Below are 19,713 nucleotides of genomic sequence, written 5' to 3' on the forward strand. Positions count from 1 at the left end.
GGCTCTCTTATAGAAATCTGTAGTGTGGAATGCAACTTCACGTTTTCCTGGTTATCACCGCTTCCATTGAAAATAAGTGTTAATGAGTATATAATCACACGTGTGAGTATTTTGGACTAAAGATTTATGAGGGGAAAAACTCAAATCGCGTTCCTTTTTCGTTTTTGTGTGTTTTTGGAAACCTGATTTGCATTTTTGAGTTAAAACCTAAATTCTGAATTAAACTGCTTTATGTACAAAAATAGTCTTTAATTATGAGGCGTTTAAGCATTTAAGCCTAAAACTGTCTTGCACACCTCACAAATCTTTGGAATGGCCCCAATCCCTTCATATGTGTTCATTTTATGCCTCATTTTATGCCACAACTTACTAACTTAATAACATTTACATAGCTTTAGCAGTAACATAGAAGAGTAGATCTATAAACAATTCAAAACACAAGAAACGATTAAAGGATGTTCCATAAACATCCCCTCGTAGTCCTCTGGATGTTTCCCGGTGGTCCTGCAAATGTCCTATAAGAACGTCCCCTCTACCATTTTGGCGACCCTACAAAAAAAACCTCCAGAGGACGTTCGCAGTGTTGGTGCGGGGACGTTCTCGGGACCTATTATTTATTTATTTTTTTATTAAAGGATTCATAAAATAACATAACCTACAACAACCAGCTGCCAGGGTGGTGCTTACACGTTAAATAAATCATAATCAACATATAATTCTGAAGTCCTTTCTGCTTTCTTCTTTTTTATATTTTTTAAAGAGGTGCCATATTCCTTAAGCTCACGGAGGAAATGTGTAAAGTTTGGCTTATAATCAGACCATCTCTTCTTAATAATTAAGTATTGTACAAAAAGAAATACTTTAACATCTAATCTGTCCATAGAAAAAGAAATAATAACATCTGAAACATCCAGTGTAGCACAGTGTCCAGGCTTTCTTCTCACAAAGTTTTCCACATCAATCCAGAACACTTCAGTATGAGTGCACTGGAAAAACAGATGGATAATTGATTCCTTTTCCAAACCACAAAAGGTGCAGGACATTCATGAATAACTCTAAATCTCTCCAAAACACCTTTAACAGGGTAGATGTGTCAAATTTTAAATGTCACTTTATTTTATTATTCATACAATATTTATCACAAATTGTCCATGTTTTATTCCAATTTATGTTCCCAAATTCAAAAGACCAACATGGTTGTTTATAAATTCTTTCATTAGATATTACATTCCTAATAAACCTGTTTGTACTTTTATATTTAGGGATATCAGTGACCCCAATAAAAAGCCCATCCCTAAAACATCCATGTCATTATTTGCTGAACCCTTGAGAAGCTGTGAGATTTGTTGTGGTTTAGTGTCAAAAACTACAGCATATTCTTTAGGTGTGACCGGCGCTCCAAATTCACTATACGTCAACAAAAAGCCATCAGCGTTCAAAAGTTGTTTCACTGATATTATTATCAAACCATTTTTTAAAAAAAGATTTATTCTTAAAATGGACATTCCTGTTATTCCAAAATAATACCTCTGTGAGGGGAAACTTATGCTTATAAGCCAGTGTCCAAGCTAGTAGAGCCTGATTATGAAATGTGGACAGTTTAACAGGTCATTTTTCAATCTTATAGTCACATCTCAGCAAGAATTCTACACCACCCATCACATTAAACCAGTACTTTGGAAATGTGTTCCATATATTATTTTTTTCTTGAGTGAGCCTAATAAGCCAGTTAACTGTGAATGTATTATTTAAGGTTTCATAATGTAAACCTTATAAACCACCGTTACTTTTATTATTACTTAAATAATGAGGTCTGTTCTTCCGTATGAAGTGGAATTACATTTTATCTAACTCTTGGCAGATGTTCCGGGGCGTGTCTCATGATAAAGATACATAAACAGATCTGGAGATACCCTCAGCTTTGGATAACACAATCCTTCCATTCAGTGAAAGATCTCTCTGTAGCCAGAGATGAAATCTTTTTAAACCTCTCCTTGAAAAAATAAAAAATTAGCCGTACTACGCTCTCATCTGTTCTACAACTCCTAAATAAGTGACTTTGTTCTTGATAGCTATTCCATTTATTTCTGTTGTCACATGATTTTAATGGAAACAGTACAGATGTGGAAACAGTACAGATGTGGAAACAGTACAGATGTGTTTGTGCTCATTTTAAGACCGGATACCTGTGAAAATCCTTCAGTACGTTTCACAGCTCTTTGAACCTCAGTATTATATTTGATATATATAATCTGAGCTACTAATAAAGATAACTCTGCAGACAGCGGACTTCCTTGCTGTATATTCCACGCTCTACTCCAAACCGAGCAGTCGTACCAGCTGCTAACCTCACTGAGGGGAACAGACGTTATATGGAGCTTTAATAGCTTTTAGGAGGAAATCTCCAAAACCAAAGGCTGGAGCCGCTCGGGACCTGGTTTTTGTAGCTGGGTTTGAACTTCCCTTGACGCGACCCTCTCTGGGGCATGAGCCAATCACAGTGCAGAGGGGCGGCGCCTGTCGGAAAACAGGTGGAGAGAAAGGGCTGCACTCTGGGCTGGGTGTGTCTGATGATGCTCCGGGAGAAGAAACGAGGGCGAGGAAGAGAAAAACTCAGTAATTTATGAGTTTAAAGTCCGAATTTCTCTCACTTTCAGGACAAACTCGCGCTGATGAAGCTGACCACCTCCGCGCTGCTCTGCCTGCTGGCGGTTTGGACTTCAGGTGAGTCGAACCGGGTTAAACTTGATTTGTTTGCTGACCGGTGTTGTGCCGAATCCGACCTACCCTCGCGTGCACGCGCTTCACGTAAACATGTGGACGTTACGGGCTGCACTCAGGATTCCTCAGGTTATTTCTGTGTAAATAACGCTTTATCTTTAATTTACCTTCACAGCGAACAACACAACAGAGCTAAAGCCAAACAAAGACTCTCACTGTGATGATTTAGTTTAATATTACGAAATAAAAACGATTGTTGTTGTTGCAGTACTTGAGAACTGGTGGGACTGAATGGCTTTCAGTCATGACGATAAGTATTAGGACACATTAAACACAGCTTTAAACCTCTGTCTGGAGCACTAAAGCTCACATCTGAGGACCTGGCGCTGCAGCATTAGCTGACTGTTTTTCTCCTCATTATTCAGCAACCAGACTTTCATTGCATAGCTGGACAAATGAACACATTAGTATCCATTACTGCATAAAAGAGCTGCCTATAATTAAAAATTGCAGTAAGAACAATTGTTGTAATGGTGTAGTTTAAGATTAATTTTGGCTGAAAAGTCTTCAGCCTTTACATAGTCAGAAGGTGTGAACCTGTCAAAATGATGCCCCTCATATCTCTGGGGATGCATTAGGACTGGAATGATTAACTTGTTCTCCTGACTTCTGGTTCATAGATTACAGCATATAAAGCACATGTCTCTAAATTCAACAGGGGGGATTTTACTGGGGGAGCAGAATTTTGGCAGGATTATTTTGCACATTTGTGCACTTTTCAAAACAGAAGAGCTGCAATTTAAAAGCAATTATAGCATATATTACCAAAAACATTGTCTTAGAATTTCCCCACTTGAAACTTATCCTAATGACACAAAGCTTGTGAACTGCCTGAAGATACAAGGCAAATAACCTTCATGTGTTGTGACGTCAATTTACTGGCTGTCTGGCACTCTACATTCAGAGGGTCAAGCCTCACGGATATTCTGGTCTGCTTGGAAAAAAAATAAAGACTCGGATCTTAATTTCTACAAAGTAATCACAATTTAAATCTCAGTCATAATACTGGTATTTAATAGTGTTTTCAGCGATTACATATTTTCCTGAAAATGTTCCGTCCTACTCTCACCATAATTTAACATAAATCTATGATCCGCACTCTGTGCTCTCGTCTTGAAGATCAGGGGTCAGTGGTCTGATCCACAGTGTGTCGGTGAGGCTGCAGGTTTTATTCCAACCAAACAGAAGCTGCTCTTAAACCTAGTTAGTGACAACGAGAGGAATCAGGAGTGCTTCTGTCTGACTGACGGCTGCTGTCCTCTTTACCTCCTTCACTGAACTGAAGAGGCTGATGGAGTGTGGAGTTCAGACATATCACAGCTCACAGTGTGAGAACGTGCAGCGTTAGAGGGAAGATAATCAGCAGGTCCAGTGTTCCAATTTAGTTACTCGTCATCTACACCGCTTATCCTCCTGGACTGGGGGGGGTGCTGGAGCGTATCCCAGTGCTCACTGGGCAGAAAGCAGGACCACCCACTTTTATTTATTACTGCAGTGCTGTGCTGATGTGATAATACGGTAGTGTTTTTATTTATTACTGTAGAGCTGCGCTGATGTGATAATACGGTAGTGTTTTTATTTATTACTGTAGTGCTGTGCTGATGTGATAATACGGTAGTGTTTTTATTTATTACTGTAGTGCTGTGCTGATGTGATAATACGGTAGTGTTTTTATTTATTACTGTAGAGCTGTGCTGATGTGATAATACTGTAGTGTTTTTATTTATTACTGTAGTGCTGCGCTGATGTGATAATACGGTAGTGTTTTTATTTATTACTGTAGTGCTGTGCTGATGTGATAATACGGTAGTGTTTTTATTTATTACTGTAGTGCTGCGCTGATGTGATAATACGGTAGTGTTTTTATTTATTACTGTAGAGCTGTGCTGATGTGATAATACGGTAGTGTTTTTATTTATTACTGTAGTGCTGTGCTGATGTGATAATACGGTAGTGTTTTATTTATTACTGTAGAGCTGATGTGATAATACGGTAGTGTTTTTATTTATTACTGTAGTGCTGTGCTGATGTGATAATACGCTAGTGTTTTTATTTATTACTGTAGAGCTGATGTGATAATACGGTAGTGTTTTTATTTATTACTGTAGTGCTGTGCTGATGTGATAATACGCTAGTGTTTTTATTTATTACTGTAGAGCTGATGTGATAATACGGTAGTGTTTTTATTTATTACTGTAGTGCTGTGCTGATGTGATAATACGCTAGTGTTTTTATTTATTACTGTAGAGCTGATGTGATAATACGGTAGTGTTTTTATTTACTACTGTAGTGCTGTGCTGATGTGATAATACGCTAGTGTTTTTATTTATTACTGTAGAGCTGATGTGATAATACGGTAGTGTTTTTATTTATTACTGTAGTGCTGTGCTGATGTGATAATACGCTAGTGTTTTTATTTATTACTGTAGAGCTGATGTGATAATACGGTAGTGTTTTTATTTACTACTGTAGTGCTGTGCTGATGTGATAATACGCTAGTGTTTTTATTTATTACTGTAGAGCTGATGTGATAATACGGTAGTGTTTTTATTTATTACTGTAGAGCTGTGCTGATGTGATAATACGGTAGTGTTTTTATTTATTACTGTAGAGCTGTGCTGATGTGATAATACGGTAGTGTTTTTATTTATTACTGTAGAGCTGATGTGATAATACGGTAGTGTTTTTATTTATTACTGTAGTGCTGTGCTGATGTGATAATACGGTAGTGTTTTTATTTATTACTGTAGAGCTGATGTGATAATACGGTAGTGTTTTTATTTATTACTGTAGTGCTGTGCTGATGTGATAATACGGTAGTGTTTTTATTTATTACTGTAGTGCTGTGCTGATGTGATAATACGGTAGTGTTTTTATTTATTACTGTAGTGCTGCGCTGATGTGATAATATGGTAGTGTTTTTATTTATTACTGTAGTGCTGTGCTGATGTGATAATACGGTAGTGTTTTTATTTATTACTGTAGAGCTGCGCTGATGTGATAATACGCTAGTGTTTTTATTTATTACTGTAGTGCTGATGTGATAATACGCTAGTGTTTTTATTTATTACTGTAGAGCTGCGCTGATGTGATAATACGGTAGTGTTTTTATTTATTACTGTAGAGCTGATGTGATAATACGGTAGTGTTTTTATTTATTACTGTAGTGCTGTGCTGATGTGATAATACGGTAGTGTTTTTATTTATTACTGTAGAGCTGCGCTGATGTGATAATACGGTAGTGTTTTTATTTATTACTGTAGTGCTGATGTGATAATACGCTAGTGTTTTTATTTATTACTGTAGAGCTGCGCTGATGTGATAATACGGTAGTGTTTTTATTTATTACTGTAGAGCTGATGTGATAATACGCTAGTGTTTTTATTTATTACTGTAGAGCTGATGTGATAATACAGTAGTGTTTTTATTTATTACTGTAGAGCTGATGTGATAATACGCTAGTGTTTTTATTTATTACTGTAGAGCTGCGCTGATGTGATAATACGGTAGTGTTTTTATTTATTACTGTAGAGCTGATGTGATAATACGCTAGTGTTTTTATTTATTACTGTAGAGCTGCGCTGATGTGATAATACGGTAGTGTTTTTATTTATAACTGTAGTGCTGTGCTGATGTGATAATACGCTGGTGTTTTTATTTATTACTGTAGTGCTGTGCTGATGTGATAATACGGTAGTGTTTTTATTTATTACTGTAGAGCTGCGCTGATGTGATAATACGCTAGTGTTTTTATTTATTACTGTAGAGCTGCGCTGATGTGATAATACGCTAGTGTTTTTATTTATTACTGTAGAGCTGTGCTGATGTGATAATACGCTAGTGTTTTTATTTATTGCTGTAGTGCTGTGCTGATGTGATAATACGCTAGTGTTTTTATTTATTACTGTAGTGCTGTGCTGATGTGATAATACGCTAGTGTTTTTATTTATTACTGTAGTGCTGTGCTGATGTGATAATACGGTAGTGTTTTTATTTATTACTGTAGAGCTGATGTGATAATACTGTAGTGTTTTTATTTATTACTGTAGTGCTGCGCTGATGTGATAATACGGTAGTGTTTTTATTTATTACTGTAGTGCTGTGCTGATGTGATAATACGGTAGTGTTTTTATTTATTACTGTAGTGCTGTGCTGATGTGATAATACGGTAGTGTTTTTATTTATTACTGTAGAGCTGATGTGATAATACGGTAGTGTTTTTATTTATTACTGTAGAGCTGATGTGATAATACGCTAGTGTTTTTATTTATTACTGTAGAGCTGATGTGATAATACGGTAGTGTTTTTATTTATTACTGTAGTGCTGTGCTGATGTGATAATACGCTAGTGTTTTTATTTATTACTGTAGTGCTGTGCTGATGTGATAATACGGTAGTGTTTTTATTTATTACTGTAGAGCTGATGTGATAATACGGTAGTGTTTTTATTTATTACTGTAGAGCTGATGTGATAATACGCTAGTGTTTTTATTTATTACTGTAGAGCTGATGTGATAATACGGTAGTGTTTTTATTTATTACTGTAGAGCTGTGCTGATGTGATAATACGCTAGTGTTTTTATGTATTACTGTAGTGCTGTGCTGATGTGATAATACGCTAGTGTTTTTATTTACTACTGTAGTGCTGCGCTGATGTGATAATACGGTAGTGTTTTTATTTATTACTGTAGTGCTGTGCTGATGTGATAATACGGTAGTGTTTTTATTTATTACTGTAGAGCTGATGTGATAATACGCTAGTGTTTTTATTTATTACTGTAGTGCTGTGCTGATGTGATAATACGGTAGTGTTTTTATTTATTACTGTAGAGCTGATGTGATAATACGCTAGTGTTTTTATTTATTACTGTAGTGCTGTGCTGATGTGATAATACGGTAGTGTTTTTATTTATTACTGTAGTGCTGCGCTGATGTGATAATACGCTAGTGTTTTTATTTATTACTGTAGTGCTGTGCTGATGTGATAATACGCTAGTGTTTTTATTTATTACTGTAGTGCTGCGCTGATGTGATAATACGCTAGTGTTTTTATTTATTACTGTAGTGCCGATGTGATAATACGGTAGTGTTTTTATATATAACTGTAGAGCTGCGCTGATGTGATAATACGGTAGTGTTTTTATTTATTACTGTAGAGCTGTGCTGATGTGATAATACGGTAGTGTTTTTATTTATTACTGTAGTGCTGTGCTGATGTGATAATACGGTAGTGTTTTTATTTATAACTGTAGTGCTGCTCTGATGTGATAATACTGTAGTGTTTTTATTTATTACTGTAATGCTGTGCTGATGTGATAATACTGTAGTGTTTTTATTTATTATTGTAGAGCTGCGCTGATGTGATAATACGGTAGTGTTTTTATTTATTACTGTAGAGCTGCGCTGATGTGATAATACTGTAGTGTTTTTATTTATTATTGTAGAGCTGCGCTGATGTGATAATACGGTAGTGTTTTTATTTATTACTGTAGAGCTGTGCTGATGTGATAATACGGTAGTGTTTTTATTTATTACTGTAGAGCTGCTCTGATGTGATAATACGGTACTGTTTTTATTTATTACTGTAGAGCTGATGTGATAATACGGTAGTGTTTTTATTTATTACTGTAGAGCTGTGCTGATGTGATAATACGGTAGTGTTTTTATTTATTACTGTAGAGCTGTGCTGATGTGATAATACGCTAGTGTTTTTATTTATTTCTGTAGAGCTGATGTGATAATACGGTAGTGTTTTTATTTATTACTGTAGAGCTGCGCCGATGTGATAATACGGTAGTGTTTTTATTTATTACTGTAGAGCTGTGCTGATGTGATAATACGGTAGTGTTTTTATTTGTTATTGTAGAGCTGCGCTGATGTGATAATACGGTAGTGTTTTTATTTATTACTGTAGTGCTGTGCTGATGTGATAATACGGTAGTGTTTTTATTTATTATTGTAGAGCTGCGCTGATGTGATAATACGGTAGTGTTTTTATTTATTACTGTAGTGCTGCGCCGATGTGATAATACGGTAGTGTTTTTATTTATTATTGTAGAGCTGCGCCGATGTGATAATACGGTAGTGTTTTTATTACTGTAGAGCTGCGCCGATGTGATAATACGGTAGTGTTTTTATTTATTATTGTAGAGCTGCGCTGATGTGATAATACGGTAGTGTTTTTATTTATTACTGTAGTGCTGTGCTGATGTGATAATACGGTAGTGTTTTTATTTATTACTGTAGAGCTGTGCTGATGTGATAATACGGTAGTGTTTTTATTTATTACTGTAGTGCTGTGCTGATGTGATAATACGGTAGTGTTTTTATTTATTACTGTAGAGCTGTGCTGATGTGATAATACGGTAGTGTTTTTATTTATTATTGTAGAGCTGCGCTGATGTGATAATACGGTAGTGTTTTTATTTATTACTGTAGTGCTGTGCTGATGTGATAATACGCTAGTGTTTTTATTTATTACTGTAGTGCTGTGCTGATGTGATAATACGCTAGTGTTTTTATTTATTACTGTAGAGCTGTGCTGATGCTATGTATTACTGTAACACTGTATTGATGTCTGTGTGTGTTTTGTAGTGTGTAGTGTGTGTTCAGAAACTCTCTCTGACAGCTGTAACTTCGTGTGTGTGTGTGTGTGTGTGTGTGTGTGTGTGTGTGTGTGTGTGTGTGTGTGTGTGTGTGTAGGTTCAGTATGTGGATTGGAGATCAACTCCACTGGACCAACCTTCATAGAGAAGGCCAATGGTGAAGGTGTGAAGCTGGACTGTCACTTCACTCTGGCTGCAGAGGACTCTGGACCGCTGGAGATCGAGTGGACAATCAAACCTTCGGACAACTGGGAAGAGGACATGGTGGTGAGTGTGTGTTAATGTGTGTGTAAGTGTGTTTGAGTATGTGAGTTGTTCTCACAGTGTGTTTGAAAACTATATGAATGTCAGCGACTGACCATCTGTTGGCTCTGAATGTTGGTGACTGACCGTCTTTCGGCTGTGTCGGTGACTGACCGTCTGTCAGCTGTGTCTGTGACTGACCATCTGTCGGCTCTGATTGTCGGTGACTGACCATCTGTCGGCTCTGGTTGTTGGTGACTGACCGTCTGTCGGCTGTGAGTGTCGGTGACTGACTGTCTGTCGGCTGTGAGTGTCGGTGATTGACTGTCTGTCGGCTGTGAGTGTCGGTGACTGACTGTCTGTCGGCTGTGAGTGTCTGTGACTGACTGTCTGTTGGCTGTGAGTGTCGGTGACTGACTGTCTGTTGGCTGTGAGTGTCGGTGACTGACTGTCGGCTGTGAGTGTCGGTGACTGACTGTCTGTCGGCTGTGAGTGTCGGTGACTGACTGTCGGCTCTGATTGTCGGTCACTGACCGTCTGTCGGCTCTGATTGTCGGTGACTGACTGTCTGTCGGCTGTGAGTGTCGGTGACTGACTGTCTGTTGGCTGTGAGTGTTGGTGACTGACTGTCTGTCGGCTGTGAGTGTCGGTGACTGACCGTCTGTCGGCTGTGAGTGTCTGTGACTGACCGTCTGTCGGCTCTGATTGTCGGTGACTGACCGTCTGTCGGCTCTGATTGTCGGTGACTGACCGTCTGTCGGCTGTGAGTGTCGGTGACTGACTGTCTGTCGGCTGTGAGTGTCGGTGATTGACTGTCTGTCGGCTGTGAGTGTCGGTGACTGACTGTCTGTCGGCTGTGAGTGTCGGTGACTGACTGTCTGTTGGCTGTGAGTGTCGGTGACTGACTGTCTGTTGGCTGTGAGTGTCGGTGACTGACTGTCTGTCGGCTGTGAGTGTCGGTGACTGTCTGTCGGCTCTGATTGTCGGTGACTGACTGTCTGTCGGCTGTGAGTGTCGGTGACTGACTGTCTGTTGGCTGTGAGTGTCGGTGACTGACTGTCTGTCGGCTGTGAGTGTCGGTGACTGACCGTCTGTCGGCTGTGAGTGTCTGTGACTGACCGTCTGTCGGCTCTGATTGTCGGTGACTGACCGTCTGTCGGCTGTGAGTGTCGGTGACTGACCGTCTGTCGGCTGTGAGTGTCGGTGACTGACCGTCTGTCGGCTGTGAGTGTCTGTGACTCACTGTCTGTCGGCTGTGAGTGTCGGTGACTGACCGTCTGTCGGCTGTGAGTGTCTGTGACTCACTGTCTGTCGGCTGTGAGTGTCTGTGACTGACTGTCTGTCGGCTGTGAGTGTCTGTGACTGGCTGTCTGTCGGCTGTGAGTGTCGGTGACTGACTGTCAGTCGGCTGTGAGTGTCTGTGACTGACTGTCTGTCGGCTGTGAGTGTCTGTGACTGACTGTCTGTCGGCTGTGAGTGTCTGTGACTGACTGTCTGTCGGCTGTGAGTGTCTGTGACTGGCTGTCTGTCGGCTGTGAGTGTCGGTGACTGACTGTCAGTCGGCTGTGAGTGTCGGTGACTGACTGTCAGTCGGCTGTGAGTGTCGGTGACTGACTGTCTTTCGGCTGTGAGTGTCTGTGACTGGCTGTCTGTCGGCTGTGAGTGTCTGTGACTGGCTGTCTGTCGGCTGTGAGTGTCTGTGACTGGCTGTCTGTCGGCTGTGAGTGTCTGTGACTGATTAATTTGTGGACACAAACACACACACAGTTAGTGGAGTTTAAAGCTCACAGTTAAAGCTGGAGCTCACAGTTAAGCTGAATGGTGTAGATACACTGGTCAACTATAGAGATCTGACCTTAAAGCTGGAATGTTCCTCTTGAAGATACGCTGGTAAAGCACAGAGATCTGTGCTGTGTTCTTATAGTGGCCAGTCTTCACGGCCAGACTGTGTTCACTGAGTCTGTACTGTGTTGTTATAGAGGCTGGTCTGCACGGCCAGGCTGTGGTCACTGAGTCTGTACTGTGTTGTTATAGCGGCTGGTCTGCACGGCCAGGCTGTGTTCACTGAGTTTGTACTGTGTTCTTATTGCGGCTAGAGATGAAACGATATTAAAATTTCATATCACGATTATCATGACCAAAATTATCACGATTATCGGTATTATCGCGATATTGTTCAAATGTTTTGAAAAGTAAAATAAATAAAAAAATAAATACTGATACACAAACTGAAACTCGTTTCACCAACTTTTATATTAACACAAATAGAATTGGCAGCAATATGCACTTTTTATTTGCATAAACATTAAAAAATAAGGTCAATACATTTTTAGTATTACTTATGTATTACTTACAATACTTGTAATACTCTGTAAACGAAAGAATAGCAAATGTATTATTATTACTGTTATTATTATTATTACTGTTATTCTTCTTCTTCTTCTTCTTCTTCTTATTATTATTATTATTATTATTATTATTATTAATTGCAATAACTATGGATTTTCCTGCATAGAGAATTAAATCTCGACCAACTCTGAGGTGGGTCTTAATGGAAAATGACTACTTCTAAGAAGTGCTGCACTCGGGGGATTTCTGTCCGAACTGCAACTGCAGCATTATTCTGCCGTTGTGGTGCTGAACCCCTAATCAATACAGTGCACCAGGAAAAACAGCCAAAATCACAGAGGAATTGCATGACCAGTGCAAACAGTGTAGAACTCACACAGTGTGTCTTCACCTGTGGAGCTGCTTCTCTAAAAGCATTTAAAACTAAAACACAACTTAAAATTAACGCGCATCTGAGCTGCGGCAGAAACACTCCTAAAGTTTAATCTCTGAAACTCTGCTTTTCCTAAAAGCGGCACACAGCGTTTACTCGCACAAGGTCCCGTCTCAAAGCACACTATCTTCCCTATGTAGTGCACTTCATAGATCATGAAATAGAAAATACTTCACCCAAAGAGTGCAGGAAACGTTCGACTAAGTCATCTATAATCAACATTAACAACAGGTTACAAATTCCCTATTTAAAACTCAACTGCTGGTTAATGATGATCGTGCTTGTTTGAACAGTAGCGCTCTATGTAGGGGACACTGAGTGATTTGAGACGGTGTTATTCTCCTCTCAGACAGTAAACACTGCAAGCGAGACGAGAAAGGGGAGCTGTGCAGATTGAACTTCTGCAGCGTCTCGTTCCAGAGCTTGTGTGACTTAACTCAGAGCTCATTTTGGAGACTCTGCTCCACAGAAATATGTTAAACGCTTTAGTTTCGATTCACAGTTGATTCACCGATTGTTTTTCTTTTTTTTGACACTAAAAGCTTCATTTTATATTATTAACGAACCATAAGCATAGGTTAAACCACACAAACCGTGACATTTCTTCTATTTCGAAGTCCCCACAGACTTCTACGTTAAAGTTAACCTTGCATTCTCTAAAAAGTAGCGGGTGGTGGTTGCGAAATGACTCGTAAAGTTTGATGTGTTGCCCCCTTTCGCTGCTATTTTCTTTCAGCATGTTCTGCAGACAGGGTGGTCATCTTCAATTAACTTTCCTTCTGCATCCTTATAAAACCCAAAATATGACCAAACGTCAGACTTGGTCTTCTTAGAAGGCTGAAATATCTCCGACTCTCTGAGTTTTCACACCGCGGTAATCGACCGCGGTTTTAACGATACTTTAAAGTTCAAACGGTACTACTAACCGTCATTAATTTTACCACGGTTTACCGTGAAACCGGTAACCGTTTCATCTCTAATTGCGGCTGGTCTGCACGGCCAGGCTGCATTCACTGAGTTGGTACTGTGTTCTTATAGCGGCTGGTCTGTACGGCCAGGCTGTGTTCACTGAGTCTGTACTGTGTTCTTATGGTGGTCATTCTGTATGGCCAGGCTGTGTTCACTGAGTCTGTACTGTGTTCTTATAGTGGTCAGTCTGTACGGCCAGGCTGTGTTCACTGAGTCTGTACTGTGTTCTTATGGTGGTCATTCTGTATGGCCAGGCTCCACTGTTCACTGAGTCTGTACTGTGTTCTTATGGTGGTCATTCTGTATGGCCAGGCTGTGTTCACTGAGTCTGTACTGTGTTCTTATAGTGGTCAGTCTGTACGGCCAGGCTGTGTTCACTGAGTCTGTACTGTGTTCTTATGGTGGTCATTCTGTATGGCCAGGCTCCACTGTTCACTGAGTCTGTACTGTGTTCTTATGGTGGTCATTCTGTACGGCCAGGCTGTGTTCACTGTTCATTGTCTGTTATCATATAATCTACTGTACTGTTTCCAAGAGGTGAGCAGAAGGTAAATCTCCCTAAAGAGTCCCCTCGTAACCTACCGCTGACAATGTACAGACCCAGACTCTGACAGAGCTGCAGGAGGTCCTTTCCGTTTTGTTCACCTGTGAATCCGAATTGTATCGGGGAGGTTGGTGATATTTCCTGGGTGTCGGTGTCTGAATATATAATTGTTACCTTGCTCTGTGTTGAAGTCAGGTAGAGATCCAGTGCGAGCATTCAGGTCCCCACAGATCAGCACACTTCCCTGGGCCTGGAAGCTGCTGATCTGATGGTGCAGACTGGGGAAAATGTCTTCATTATAATAAGGGGATTCACTGGGAGGGATGTAGACTGTGCATAAGAAAAGGTCTTTTGGAGTGTCGGTGATTTCCTTTTTAATTTTAAGCCAAATGTGTGATTTTTCAAGTTTCAGCGGGACTATGAATTTGGATAGCTCTGATTTGTACCAGATAATAATTCCACCTGAATCTCTACCTTGATATGAGGGTGTTGAACAGAGGGAATGATGATTTCTTTGTAGTTTGTGGGACAGTGAGTGATGCTGTCTGATTTACACCAGGTTTCCTGTAGGATGATAATGTCAGTGTTTTTTGTAAGTTCATGGTTTTTACTTTTGTATCCAAACAGAGATGATTTTATGCCCTGACTGTTCCACATAGAAGTAGATAAGGGTTTCATTTTTAACATGAATGCAAGTACAAATAAAATAGATTTTAAAAGGAGATAAACCTGTGTAAGTGAGGGGGACTATTGGTGTGTGTAACATATAGACAGTCATTAATAAACTATGTAATTACAGTCTCATAGTGTGAGCAGTGAACTCAGAACTTAGCTCAGCAGTTTGGTGCATATGAGATTGAGCAGCTGTTTGATCTCGCCCAGGTCTGTAGTGCTTGTGGAGGCTGGATTCTTCACTACATTGGCATAGCTCTGCTTCAGCGGCTGCCTGCTGGGGCTGGGGACCGGTAGTGGGTGCATTTTGCTGGTCGGTGGTGGGCGGGTTGCTGGGCTAGGTGTGGTGTGTCTGTGCAGGTTGGTGGTCCGGCGAGCTGGGGTTGCTCTGGGGGTGGAAAGGCTGTGCGGAGGCAGGGGGTGGTAGTGATGAATGATAGGGTGCGCGCTGATCTTTCTGGGTGATGGAGTTGTCTGGCTGCATGTAGGCTGGGTGATCTGCTGTTTCGTAGGGGGCTGCCGGAGCTGCGTCCAAGGGCCACATCTTTTAGGTTTTTGGCAAAGGTGCCCACAAAGTCTTTGGATAGGTGGACATTAGGGGTGGGAATCTCTAGGCACCTCACGATTCGATTCGATTCGATTACGATTCAGAGGGCTGCGATGCGATTATAAAACGATTATCGATGCATCTCTATACAGGATTTTTCTTTTCCTACTGTCTGAGGACTTGGTAGTTTTAAAGCAAAGTATTTGTAATGATCCATAATGAATTTATTTCCAAAATCTTTTATTAATAAAATCAAATGGAAGTGATGTGGCAAGTGAACAAGAAGGCTCTCGTTCAGTGGTCTTGGTTGGAGCGCATGAGATGCTGCTGCCACTCATCTGTGATAAAATGTGGTTACAGTGAAATAAGATCCGGTGGTAATGGGTGTCCACGCAGCACATGTTACAGTCGTCCTCCCCGTTTTCTTTAGTGATTTCATAACTTCGGTTTTGGTCTCGCTGTAGAGGGTGGAGATCGCTGTGTCAATAAAATATCTTCGAGATGTGACGTGCAACTTAACGCGAAAGCCCTGTTTTGCAACGACTGAGAACTGGCAGACTGCAGGTCACATAGCAATGATGCATTATCCGCATTTATATGCAGTGCAGTTGGTTTCCTTGTACGTTAAATCTGCAACGAGAGACTGTCAAACACTAAAAAGTTGCGAGGCTGAAGTTGCTTCTCTTTAGTATTTCCCCGGTCCACCTTAAATAGTGTCGCATTTGCATTCGGCGCCTCAGTCAGAATTTAAGGTGGAATGGGAAAATTCAAACAAGAAGCTGGAGAATAAGAAGCGACTTCAGCCTCGTAAAACAGCCGAACGCTGAGAGACTTTTTACAATAAGCTGATCAACTTTTGAGGACAAGTTTTCTGGCGGAAAGGAGAGGAACGCGGCTAAAGCTAAAGCTTAAAGCAGAGCAAAGTAAGTCTGCGCTCTTGTTTATATTGTTTAGCCTAAACTAGCATCGCAATGCATCTAAGAATCGATTTTTCCCACACCCCTAGTGGACATGGTCGTGGAGGCTGTGCAAGCTGAGGTTGGGATGGTGTGCCAGGTGTACATTGGCCATAAAGGCGCATCCATGGGAGATTTCTGCGTTTATCTTCTGGATGGTAGCAGGGTGGAAATCTCTCCGGGGCAGGATGGTGGAGATGGTGATCTTGGTGGAGGGGAAGGTCTGAGTGGCGGTCTGTGCTACTCTCCTCACGCACTCTGCTGCTCTTTCCTGCTGTGCCCTTAGGTCGTTTGTGCCAATGTGGACGATTACATGGCTTTTCTCACAGGAGATGACATGAGTGAGGATCTGAATTGCATCACTGGTTCTGGGACTCCAGACTTTGATGCCTTTGGTTCCTGGGAAGAACTGTTCCTCGTTTAAGAAGTTTCCATTTGAATCGGATAGGATGACAGTATCCGAATCTTCAGGTATGCGTGTTTGTGTTTTTTTTTTTTCTTCATGTGGCCTAGCTTAGAGTGGGTGGGCTGTGGGTCGGAGTGGACGGGGGCATAAAAGTACAAGCTCTAAGTTGGTGGGCCCTGGTCCGGAATGAGTTGTTGCTGTCTTGGAGTGGGTGTTCTGTGGTTCGGAGTGGCTGTGCGGTAGCTCGGAGTGGGCGGACCATGACTCGGAGTCTACAGGTGCTGGCACAGAGTGGGCGGGTCTTGGTTTGGAGTGAGCAGGTTCTGTTACGTAATGTATTTATTTATTAATGTTTATAATTGTTGTACACTGTTTACTCTGAATTATTCAGTGTCTACAATGAATTATTGACTACAATAAATTATTTAATATCTACTATGAATTATTCATTAATTATTTTCTCTCTCTCTCTCTCTCTCTCTCTCTCTAGGTGATCGTGTATTCGGGTTATCGGCTCTATGAGAATTACTATCCTCCTCTGAAGGGCCGAGTTGACTTTGACTCTCCCAACCCGAAAAACGGCGATGCCTCCATAAACCTCCTGAGACTGGAAGCGTCTGACACCGGATCCTACCGGTGCAAAGTGAAGAAGGTTCCTGGCATCCGCAGCAGGAAAGTCCTGCTCACCGTTTTGGGTGAGTTCAGCACTGACAGCCCTGTCGTCTCCATGGTTACCGGAGCATCTCTGTCACAACAGCACTCTCACGTTGAATAACATTAGTGTGATTTCACCACCTGATCATCTCAGTGTCACTGTAAATCTCCTCATTTAACAGCATTAATCTCACAACTTCACCTCTGATATTACCGTCTGTGTTTGATCTCATAATGTAATGAAATTAGTATTAACTTAATCTCTTTTCTTTTGATCTTTTTTCTCATTTCTCAGTTTTCCTCTGATGATCTCATGATTTTGACTTTGTTGATCTCGTTTCATTTCTGTTTCGCTTTATTTCACTGATTTGATCTCTTCATTCCTCTGCATCGTCGTCTCTGATTGGCTGAGACTCGGCTGGTGTGTGTGTGAGTGTGTGTGTGAAAAACTGCAGCTGGTCGTTTTTGTTGATAAAACACTCACACGGAAGAAATCTGATTATTATCGGATTATTGAGTGCATGTAAACGCACTCACTGTCTCAGTCATCATGCAGTGAGTTCATAACCATTTCATGTAGCAACTTTCTGTGAGGGAGCTTTTAGAGGTGGACGTCTGGTTCCTATCACCACCACTGTGAACAGTTCACGATAAGTTTCTCTAGAACAGAGCGTTTCACACCAAACCACTCTGAACGACTCTGTTTACATCTTAACCCTTTAATTAAGTAAAATTTTTTGAAAAATTGGTGAAATTCACTGTTAATTGCCCTTAAAAGTTCCTGATTGGCTAAGAGAGAGTACAGCCCAACCACAAAGGTCAGAAACAGGAGGCAGAGAGTTGAGACCTTGCCAGGTGTTGGTCACTGTGACTCGAGTTGACACTCACCAAGATTGTGTAAATATGCAGGGCTGTGGCTGTGAGGGGGCTGGAATAGTTGAACACAGTAATTGAAGGGCGTCCATGCAGTTTTGGCTATGAAAGGAATGTGTTCAACTGCACTGACTGAGCGGGAGCAGCAGGGCTGTCCTGCAGTGACCACGCTTTCTCTCCTCTGTCTCTACCTCACCTGTCCTGCAGTCTCTCTCTCCTCTGTCTCTTCCTTACCTGTCCTGCACTCACACTCCCCCCCCCTCTACCTCACCTGTCCTGCAGTCTCTTTCTCCTCTGTCTCTTCCTTACCTGTCCTGCACTCACACCCCCCCTGTCTCTACCTCACCTGTCCTGCAGTCTCTCTCTCCTCTGTCTCTTCCTTACCTGTCCTGCACTCACACTCCCCCCCCCTCTCTACCTCACCTGTCCTGCAGTCTCTTTCTCCTCTGTCTCTTCCTTACCTGTCCTGCACTCACACTCCCCCCTCTGTCTCTACCTTACCTGTCCTGCAGTCTCTCTCTCTTCTCTGTCTCTGCCTCACCTGTCCTGCAGTCTCTCTCTCTCCTCTGTCTCTGCCTCACCTGTCCTGCAGTCTCTCTCTCTTCTCTGTCTCTGCCTCACCTATCCTGCAGTCTCTCTCTCCTCTGTCTCTTCCTTACCTGTCCTGCACTCACACTCCCTCCCCGTCTCTACCTAACCTGTCTTGCAGTCTCTCTCCGCTGTCTCTACCTCACCTGTCCTGCAGTCTCTCTCTCTTCTCTGTCTCTACCTCACCTGTCTTGCAGTCTCTCTCCGCTGTCTCTACCTCACCTGTCCTGCAGTCTCTCTCTATTCTCTGTCTCTACCTCACCTGTCCTGCAGTCTCTCTCTATTCTCTGTCTCTACCTCACCTGTCCTGCAGTACATTTACATCATTTAGCAGACACTCTTATCCAGAGGGACTTACAAAAAGTGCTTTGTCTGTCCAGAGAAAGTATCTTCGCTAGTTCCCAATAGGTTAGAGAGAAAGCCAGTCCTGAGCTCAGATACTGCTAGAATCAGAAAGTCATTGACACCTAGAGAAAAAGGAACAGAGTTAAACACAGAGCAGTGCAATGCAATGCAATACAATACATTATATAAGTGCTGTACAATACATTACAATCAATACTTAATTCAGTGCTCATTTAAGTGCTGTATAAAGAGACGGTCTTCAGTCTGCGTTTGAAGACAGCGAGAGACTCTGCTGTACGGACAGCCAGTGGGAGTTCGTTCCACCACCTGGGTGCCAGCACAGAGAACAGTCTTGATGCTTGCCTTCCGCGCACTTTGAAGGATGGCGGGTCAAGCCGAGCTGTACTCGAAGGGCTCGTGGTACAGTTTGAGTTTTGACCATTGCCATCAAGTAGGGAGGGGCTGGTCCATTTTTGGCTTTGTAGGCAAGCATAAGGGTTTTAAATCTGATGCAGCTACAGGAAGCCAGTGAAGGGAGCGCAGCAGTGGGGTGACGTGGCTGAACTTTGGGAGACTGAAGACAAGCCGAGCTGCTTCATTCTGGATGAGTTGCAGAGGCCTGATGGCCGCATCGGAAGACCAGCCAAGAGCGAGTTGCAGTAGTCAAGCCTTGAGATGACAAGAGACTGCACTAGCACCTGGGTGGCCTCTCGAATGACAAAGGGTCGGATCCTCCGGATGTTGAACA

General features: G+C 41.6%; 1 pseudogene; it reads left to right on the forward strand.

The window, feature by feature from the left end:
• The first annotated feature begins 2,589 nt into the window (after positions 1-2,589).
• The window catches only part of LOC118802248, a 23,647-nt pseudogene continuing 6,523 nt past the window's right edge, over positions 2,590-19,713 (forward strand).

This window comes from Colossoma macropomum, unplaced genomic scaffold (genome assembly GCF_904425465.1).
Source record: "Colossoma macropomum unplaced genomic scaffold, Colossoma_macropomum, whole genome shotgun sequence".
Classification (NCBI taxonomy): domain Eukaryota; kingdom Metazoa; phylum Chordata; class Actinopteri; order Characiformes; family Serrasalmidae; genus Colossoma; species Colossoma macropomum.